We start from the raw sequence: 8,508 nt of genomic DNA, 5'->3' as shown, positions 1-8,508 counted from the left end.
GAAAAGGGTCAGTTCGGAAGATCGCACTTGATTAAACTGGTTTCGACGGAGGTCTCTGTAAAACTTCCAGGCCTTCACAAACTTTACTTACCACATTTGGACTTACTCTTTCTTCTTTCACAGTTTGCAAAATTATTTCATTTGCAACGGAGGGGTTTTGTTGTCCAGTAACATTGTGATCAATAAAACGATTGTTCAAAAAGAACGTCGGAGTTCAAAACTAGTCATTTTTTAATATTAATTTCCTATTGGAGCAATTTTATGTGTTTGTGATGTGATTTCGGACGTGTGAATGAAAAGGCCAAAAGAATCATAGATTTTATTTACAATGAAGTTATGTGTGATTATCTGTATAATTAGAATTTTCAAATTTTCTAGATTTTCGAATTTTTTAGGCATTTTCAATTTACTAGGTTATCAAATTTTGCACTGTGATACTTTTAGCTCGTAATTAGTTCTTTTTAATTTCAAATTTCATTGGCAAATTACGTTGCGTGACAACACCCATTCAGAAGTGGTGATTGATATGATGCGCATTTTCGTCACAGTGGAGTTGAAACACCTGAAATGAAACAAAAGTGAATTATTAGTTAACTGAAATGCTTCATAAAATGAAACTCATTGAGGATTCCGACAAATTGCATATTGCAGTCCATGAGAAAGAAGAGAATAAGTAGATAGTAGTAGAGCATCACTAGAAGTGAGAGTTTGATGTTTGAGAAGAGTTGGGTTTCCACACACAACGACTGTTTGCGTGTTGGAGACAGGTTTTTATCAATGATCCCATTTAGAAAATCTAATTCTTTTAGGTAAGAATTCCTAGAGTTTTCTACAATGTTGTTCCTCACCGGTCAAAGATATTGCCTCAATGATTTGGCTGTGTTTTTTTGTTTTGGTATCAGTCCTAGTAACTGCGAATTTGAATTCGGGTACTAAGGCCAAATGATTTTCAGATCTGTTGAGAGTAAAATGAGAGCAGGTATGCTGAAGAAGCAGTAAGAGTAGCTACAGACCACTAGGTCTCTCACATACACTGATAGCTGACTACTTGGAGATGAACTGAAAAGTTAAAAGTTCTTCTTTTTCAGGGATTCCGGTAGAACACTAGAGGTGTCTGAGAGGAAGCCGGATTGTGGGTTTCTTGTAGTTGTAGGAGGAATGAGAGTTGCTGAGTTTACTCACCGAAAGTGAAATCATGTGGGTGTTACATAACTCGAATCCAGGGAAGTTCGTCTCAGCACGGACAGAGTTCCTGAAAGTGAGAAGGACGTAAATAGGCAAGTGTGTAGCGAATGGGTAGTACAACTGATATGGATAGTTACCTCTGTTAATAGTTCTTCTAGAGCCACTATTTCATTCAGTCTTCGTACGCGATGCTCTTCGGATGCTTGACCTCTTCGACGTCTTTTCTCAATGCTGCGGAGGCAGTGATTGTAAGAAGATTCTAGGAAGTTTTAATTTGTGTTAATTGGGCCCATGTTCATGAAGATCTACTCACTGAGTACCCCATTGTGGGTAGTGAGACAGAAGGACGTCTACTAGCCTTCATTATCGGCAGCTGTCCTGATTGTAATCAGTCGTTTAATCAGGTGCAGTGTTAAAGCTGAATGAAGCCCACTAGAGATGAATGGCCGTAGTACCTAAAAGAAAAAGCATTGATTGCGTGTATATTTGTGTTGTGAGAGTTTTGGTTGTGAAGTGTTTCCTGTTAATAGCTTTGTCTAGGAGGACTTCTTAAACCAAAAACTCGTTAATTCAACCAAAAAAATGAGATTTTTCTCTTGTAAATTTTGTAATTATTTGGCATGATGGCCATTTCTTTATTTTAGTTTTGTGCATGTGTTGTAAATTTAGTTGAATTGTTATGATTTTATTATGTAATTTATTGTAGGATAGAAATTGTTAGGAATATTAAGGAGAAAAATTTTCAAAACTGAATTCAAATGAACCCACGAAATTATATCAAAGACTAGCAAAAATAAAAATAAAATCTAATTATCATCAAACTTTTTTGAGAAGCATAAACATAACCTCAATTTTCAAAGTTATAATTAATTACTTAAATGTGCTGGACTTCGATTTGAGAATTTTATACTTCTCTAGTGAAAATCCATTTTCCGGGTTGATTTTGGCCGTCAATCTACGGGGATATTTCACTGGCCGGCAAAGAAACGATTCTCAGATAAAATTTCATCGCACTTACCTCATGATCATCACCATCTCAGTGCATCCATTCCACAACAATCAATAGTTTGACATTTCGAAATCACCACAATAGAAACACACACTTATAGACACTGTCTGAATCGAATTCGAAACAGGTAATAATAGAACGACCGTAACTCCGACAAACCGGTGAAACATTTCATGTACTCGTTGAACCGTATTGTAGCGTAACTTTGCTCCATTTGTTTCAAAACTGTAAATAATTGTTAATATTGTAATGAAAATAGTATTGTAAATTAGTTCTGTTGTGTAGCTTTTTAAACAATCGTATGGATAAAATGTGAGTCTTTTGGAGGTTGCCAAGTGTCACCCTTGTGCATTTGATCGTTGGAGACCAGAGCATTTGCGTTGACGGTCAGTACAGAGTTAATCTCTAAATTGTGAGGAAGTTTGGCAACAACGATGTAAACCTATGACCCCGATACTCTACCGTTAAACTCACTAGTCCAAAAAAAAAAAATGGTTTCATTGATGGTTTTCTGAATGACTTAATCTAGTACGTTTCAAGTCAAATATTTTGTTAACTACCGTCAGTTGAAGTGATTTTGTTCTGGTGTTGAGTGATTTGTGTTGGTAGGTTCAGAGTGACGTGTTACCGGGGAGGTCTTGTGTAATCTGTGGAAAAATATTTACTTCGTAAATATTTTTACCCGAGCTGGGGGAGAGTGTAAGTGTTCGTAGTTCAGTGTGGAGTGTTTCTGAGATTTTGTTTGAATTTGAGTCGTGATTTTGTAAAAAACAGTGCAGGTAGTGTCCGTGTATGTCATGCAGTTTTCTCTGTCAGTTCGATATCAGGCCATAGTAGAACAGTCCACCGTACTATGCCATCATCCACCATCAACGCTATAGGAGCTTATAATACCCACCACCAGAGGGATGGACAGGATATGTTGGTAACCTCCAACGGGTAGCGATACGGGAATCAATATGGTCGTGTTAACGGGCACGAAAATGGTTTGGGTCACTGACCAATACCCGATAGGACAGTGACCTATGCACAGTACAATAAGATCACTGAACGAACAACCATCAACCAACGTAGTGCAGAGCTGGTGAAAAAGTTTTATGAAGAGTGATCGAGTGTGTGGTACAGAATTGGGCAACAGGTAATTAGCAAACCACAAACCTGTTGCAACCCTTAAAGCCAACTCCACACTCTGTAGGACCCCGCTGTTTTGGACAGAACTTCTGGCGGTCCATCAAACCCCCCATACGTTGGGCAGTTCCGGCGAAGACGCCGTTGACCGAGTCCGTCACCATACTCGGAGGCCCGGGGAATGGACGAGGTCCAGAAATGCCGCCATCGTCATCCCAAATGGAAGGAGAAGAAGAGAAGCCGACGATCAGCGTAGACGCAGCCATGGAGAAGGTCGAGGTGATGGATGGTGGAAGAAGAGGGGCCCCGAAAGATGTGAAGTAGTGAGAAGAAAGGACAGGTAGAGTAGGATTAAGAAAGTGGGAAAATGAAGGAAGTATGAGCCGGAAAAGTCCGGAATAAATAAGTAGTTTGTGTGTCGAAACCAATAAGACGTGAGTTTTTATGTGTGACAGTGCGAACATTCCCTGCTTCGCGAAAATTGTAATGAGTAAGCATGCCGACCCTGAGGTCATGTTTCAGGAAGGCTCCCCTCTGAGCTGACCAGCAGTTACAAAGTGTTGTCTATCAGCTGTATATTCCTCGTTATTAATTTTTGGAAAGTGAAAAAAGTTTTCCCGAAGCTGTTGAAATGGACAAAGTTCAATATTACGAATACAATTCTTTATGCTGTAACCCCTTCGGACTGGACGGCCACAAATCAGTAAGGACAAATCTACGATCGATCAGCCAAGACCTCATCAGTAAGCTTCATTCGAATGGAGTTTGGTGGATTACGGAAAAGATGAAAATTTGCGTGAAGTGCTCCATTACCGGTTCGACAAGTCATGATGAGTCTTGAGTCATGATTTTTAAACGAAAAGGCATGTATGGCAAATCTTTGCATTTTTTACAAAATTGACCATAACTCTGGAACAAAAAAAAAGTACATCCTAAAAGTTACTAGAATTGAAGTTTATAAAGTTTCCTTCTCAAAAATATTTTAATAAAAATTTTCCGCGAGTTCGGGCATAGATTTTCCAGCTTTTCTTTATGAATTTTCCTAACGGTGGAAAATTTTGTGGAAAACTTTTTCCAGTTCATATTTTTTTTTTTGGATTTCTGAGAAAATTTGCCTAAATTTTCATATAAAAACTTTGTTTCTACAATGTTTCGTTCTTGAGTTATGATTTTTCAAAGAAAAGTCTTATATGGCACATCTGGACATTTTTCACAAAATTGGCCATAACTCAAAAACGAAAAAAAAGTGCATTCCAAAAATTTCAGTGATTAAAGCTTATAAAATTACCTTCTCGAAAATATTTTTTTGAAAATTTTCCACGAGTTCGGGCATAGTTTTTCCGGCTTTTCTTTACGAATTTTCCCAACGGTGGAAAATTTTGTGGAAAACTTTTTCCAGTTCATATTTTTTTTTGGATTTCTGAGAAAGTTTGCTTATATTTTCATGTAAAAACTTTGTTTCTACGATGCTTCGTTCTTGAGTTTATGATTTTTCAAAGTAAGTAGTGTCAAGGGAAAACAAAAAATTTCCATCTGAGTTTTCCGGAAAAATAGGCGACCCTGAATTTTTCTCAATTTTTTTTTATTCATATATCCATGAGCCCTGCCTGTGGAAAAAGTTTCATGAAAATCTGAGACCCTTCGGCCCAATTTGTACGATAATAAAAAAAAATCCCCATACAGAAACACCAGTTTATTATGCAACGTTATTACTTTACGGATGCAAAAAGAAGGATTTAACTGCAACCACTTTTGAGCTTAAGTACTGTCGCTCATCCCTCCAAAAACTTTTTCAGACTACAAAACCATATCTGGATCTCTGTTTATAATCGAGATCTCATGAGGAGTTGTTTGCCAGTCGATACCAAGCTGGTTTTCGAGAGGGCCGTTCAACGACGGATCACATATTTACCCTTCGTCAAATCCTATATAAATTCCGGGAGTACAACTTGCGAGCTTATCATCTGTTTGTAGATTTCACAGCAGCTTCAGTGATTCAGTGAAAAGCAGCGAGTTGTAGCAAATTATGCCCGAACATGGCTTTCCGGTGAAGCTTATTAGACTGATTCGTGCAACGCTTGAAGGATTGAAATCATGTGTGTGGGGGGTGGACGAGATTCCGTCATCGTTCGTTTCCTTAAATGGATTAAAACATCGTGTGCAGAGAACCGAAACCATTATCACACGTTCACAGTGCCACACGTCGGGCAGTGCCTTTCAAGAGAGAGAGAGAGAGACAGCGAGAAACGGACTCACAATGAATATCACAAAGACGAAGTACTAGATAGCTGGTGGTCATTGTGCGTCCGGGCGTGTTAGTTGTAGCGAAATGGTGCTAGGTCGTGGAAAGTTTCAAATGATGGAAAAATTCGTGTATCTTGGAAGACTAAAGACGTGCGATAATGATGTTAATCGCGAGGTGAAAAGGCGTATTGCAGTTGCGAGTCGAGCTTCCTACGGGCTCCGTAATCAGCTGAGGTCCCGCAGCCTGCAATCGAAAACAAAATTCGCGTTACACAACTCGCTGACCCATCTGGTTGTCCTATATAGCCATGAATCGTGGAAATTGAAGGAAATCGACCTGAGATATTTCGGGGTGTTTGAACGTCAAGTGCTGCGAACAATATTCGGCGGTATATTAGAAAACGGCATCAGGCGGCGTCGCATGAATCACGAGTTGTACCAAGTTTACAAAGAGGTGGATATTGTCAAGCGCATAAAACACGGCAGGCTGCATTGTGCTGGTCACGTTGCATGTATGCCGAAAGAACGACAAGCAAAGATAATATTAAACAGAGAACCTGGACGACTTCGTGGTAGGCTGCGCACACGATGGCTTTTTGCAGTTGAGGAGGACTTAAAGGCACTTGACGTTCAGGGCGACTGGAACGATTGATTAGCCCAGGACCGAGCCCAGTAACGAAGACTCGTCCATTCGGCATAAATTCATCGAAGGGAATTGTAGCCCATCAAGAATAGAGTTATATACTACAACCTGAGCTTCTTTGCAGATGCAAAGATTTTCAAAGGTTCATAAATCACGCTTCTAGATCTGAAGACTATATTCCAGAGTATTCTGGATGAACTATATAACCGTTCCAGAGTATTCTGGAATATAGGGCAGGTATTATCCAAAATATGTATTACTTTTTTATAGGTAAAAATGTGCAAAATAAACAACAAAGCAAAACGTTTCAATAAATCACATTATTTCCGTTTTACGTGATTACGTGAAAATAGAATTCGTCAAACGAGATTTTAGTGTACCTGATTTGAAATTCATATCATACTTTATTTCGAACAGCAAATGCGGTAACACCATATGGAACGACCGTCCAGTCTCGGTGCCGTTAGTGAAGTGTGAAAATTGGTAAAAGAAAACTGCACGTTCGATCCGGGTTTATGTTTATTCGAATCCAAAGCTCTTGGTGAAAGAATCCCTTCGACTGCTATCGGCGACGACAACGATGGTAAACTAGGAAACGAACAATTGAAAAATTGGATTTTCTCCTTCGACTCGGACTGGGTGCTACATGGTCCATGAATCACGTTCCATTCATGGAGGTTTCCTTTTTATTCTCAAACAGAACTAAACAACCTCACATACCTTGAAGCTATACAGGGAGCATTGCTAAAGCGGGCAACCATGTGCCAATATTAACTTAGTGCTTATTTGGATTTCACCAGCATTAATGGGATAGCACGTGACCCGCCATATTTTTTCGTCGCTTCGGTTTTTGTTCTCTCCTGGCGGGCATTCTTCCTTCCATTTCCGTTGCCTTTGGTGTTTGGCTTTGGTTCAACGTGGTTCGTAAACTAGCGGAAGCAGAACCGTTCATCTCATTCCAGCCATAATGGCATTCAACGTCGTTACAATAACGGTCACCACCAATGGCGGCCGATTGGCACTGTTCGCTCCATGGGTGATAATTTATTCAATTTGGTTTGACCCTTTTTGATGCGCGACGACCGGTGTACAATGGTCGGGTTCCACATAAAGAGGCGGCCAAAACTGCCAAAAATGATTTTGAGGTTTTCCTGGTGTCTCTTATATGTATCAAATCTTCATATCTTATTTATTATGTTGTTATGATCTTTGATTGAAATTGTAAAACTGGCTTGAGTAAAAAAGTTGAAAAATCAGATACACTCTAATCTCAATTTACGAACAAGATCGACGGTTTGTGAATTGAATTGTTTTGAAAATTAAATCAGTTCGTAAAACGAGGTTTTGCCATTTTGAGTCTACTTGTAAGAAATTAATTTTTATTATTTAATTTTTATTATCTTATGATTTTTTTCGGCATGTTGCCAAAATTGAACAAGCAATATTAAATATTAGATTTTACTATTTTTAATGATTTTTAACTCGACAATTGACTCGTGTCGTTGCATGTTGTCGTCATGTTCATTACTGATTCAACAACATGTTTTGGTCTCACCAAAAACGTTTATTTTTTGCAGAAATATGAAAAAAAAAACAGTTTTTCGCATTTACGTCAAAATTTCATACACATAATATCATATAAATAAATTAACGATTCAAAATGGTTACACAGTTTTTAATATAGGGGGAGATCCCCCAGTGCCGGACAGCACCCAATACCGGACAAAGTCGAAACATTGAGAAATCATGGTCCAATCAAGGTGGTGTATTAATAGAGAAGAAAGCTATTATGTAGACTAATGTTTGCGTAGAATAACACATCCTTGAAATATGCATGCCTTTTTAAAAAAAGTGGAAATGTTTGAAAATTTTAAAAAAATTGGCGTATTCTCTTAATTTTGAGCCTATTTAGTAATGATTTTGAATATGAAAAAATACTTTGGATCACGCAAGCATGATCGAACAAAACCCTAATTTGATAGTATGAATGTATTTTGTACCATAATTGAACTAAATATGGACAAATTACAATTTTCGTTAAGCACCTCCTGTCCCTCAGTTTCGGACAGCTTGATTTGTTATATGATACCTTTGTAATTATTGCGTCAGTATCTCTAAATACTTTCATTTTTCATGGGTTCCGTCGATCTTGGTATAAAACATGCAATAAAATTAAGACGAATGAACATTCAGAACAACATCGTAAAATGTGCTATTTTTCATCATATATAGAGGAGGTTTTTTGATAGGCATCTTGCAAACTAAGAAAGACTCAAATTATTCTTGTAAATGTTGCAAA

The 8,508-nt window shown here is 38.2% G+C and overlaps 1 long non-coding RNA gene across 1 annotated transcript; it reads right to left on the bottom strand.

Annotated features, from left to right (window-relative positions):
* Window positions 1-388: 388 nt before the first annotated feature.
* On the bottom strand, window positions 389-1,635 carry LOC110675754. Its single transcript, XR_002499763.1, has 4 exons — window positions 1,506-1,635; window positions 1,323-1,444; window positions 1,183-1,252; window positions 389-562 (listed from the first exon to the last, which is right to left on the bottom strand). It is a non-coding gene; the product is annotated as an uncharacterized LOC110675754 (long non-coding RNA).
* Between the last annotated feature and the right edge of the window lie 6,873 nt (window positions 1,636-8,508).

Source organism: Aedes aegypti, chromosome 2, assembly GCF_002204515.2.
Source record: "Aedes aegypti strain LVP_AGWG chromosome 2, AaegL5.0 Primary Assembly, whole genome shotgun sequence".
NCBI lineage: Eukaryota > Metazoa > Arthropoda > Insecta > Diptera > Culicidae > Aedes > Aedes aegypti.
Note: the sequence above shows the minus strand (reverse complement) of the source record. Positions and strands in the feature narration are given on the sequence as shown.